This window comes from Fonticula alba (assembly GCF_000388065.1).
Source record: "Fonticula alba strain ATCC 38817 unplaced genomic scaffold supercont2.4, whole genome shotgun sequence".
Classification (NCBI taxonomy): Eukaryota; order Rotosphaerida; family Fonticulaceae; genus Fonticula; species Fonticula alba.
Genome location: NW_009242974.1, coordinates 2,161,524 through 2,162,297, shown reverse-complemented (window position 1 = coordinate 2,162,297; position 774 = coordinate 2,161,524). Strand labels below are relative to the sequence as shown.

Genomic DNA, 774 nt, shown 5'->3' with positions numbered 1-774 from the left:
CCGCGCCGGGGGCCGCAATGCCCGCTGGGCATATCAGGTGTACAGGTGCGAAGTGCCCGGGGCCGCGGGCGGGGGGTGGGGGGGGGGGGAGGGGGGGACAGGCAAATGAAAGGAAAAAAGCCGGAGGCGTGTGTCCCTTGTTGTGGTCAACTGCCTGGGCCCCACAGTTATCGGAAGCTTCTGACACCCGGCTGGCCGATGCTCCGATGCAGCCTCTCGGATTCGGCGCGGTTGTTGAACCCCGGCCTCGAGCGGGCAGTTCTCTTCGCCTGCGGGGACACCATCCTCTGTGACACGCTGGCCGAGGCCCGACGCCTGCGAGCTGACCTGGCCCGAACGGGCGCCCGGCACCGGATCGTCAGTCTTGATGGGTGTATCATCCAGCGCTCTGGCATCATCGCTGTCGGTGTGGATATGTCGGCTGACAGCGCCGGCATCGGGCCCGATGGCAGCGCGCAGCCTGGTGCGTTTGCCGGCGCCCATCGAACTTTGGCTGTTTCTCCCTGCTCGCGTGGACCCGAATGCTCATGTTGTCCCCCCGGCCCCCCCCCCCCCCCCCCTACCTACCGGTCTACCTCCCGCCACGCACATACACACACACACACACACACAGAGACAGAGTTGAAACCCGGGGGGACAGCCGGCTTGCCGTTTTTGTTGTTTTTTTTCACAATGTCCGATCACCCACCACAGCGCCTGGTGCCTGGCACAGGGATCGCACGGAAAGACCTGCCGCGGAGTCATCTCTAGCCCCCCAGTCAAGGCTCTGGAAGC

The 774-nt window shown here is 65.4% G+C and overlaps 1 protein-coding gene across 1 annotated transcript in view; it reads left to right on the top strand.

Annotated features, from left to right (window-relative positions):
- The window catches only part of H696_03012 (succinyl-CoA synthetase alpha subunit), a 3,020-nt gene that overhangs the window by 693 nt on the left and 1,553 nt on the right, over positions 1 to 774 (top strand). The window lies entirely within an intron of this gene.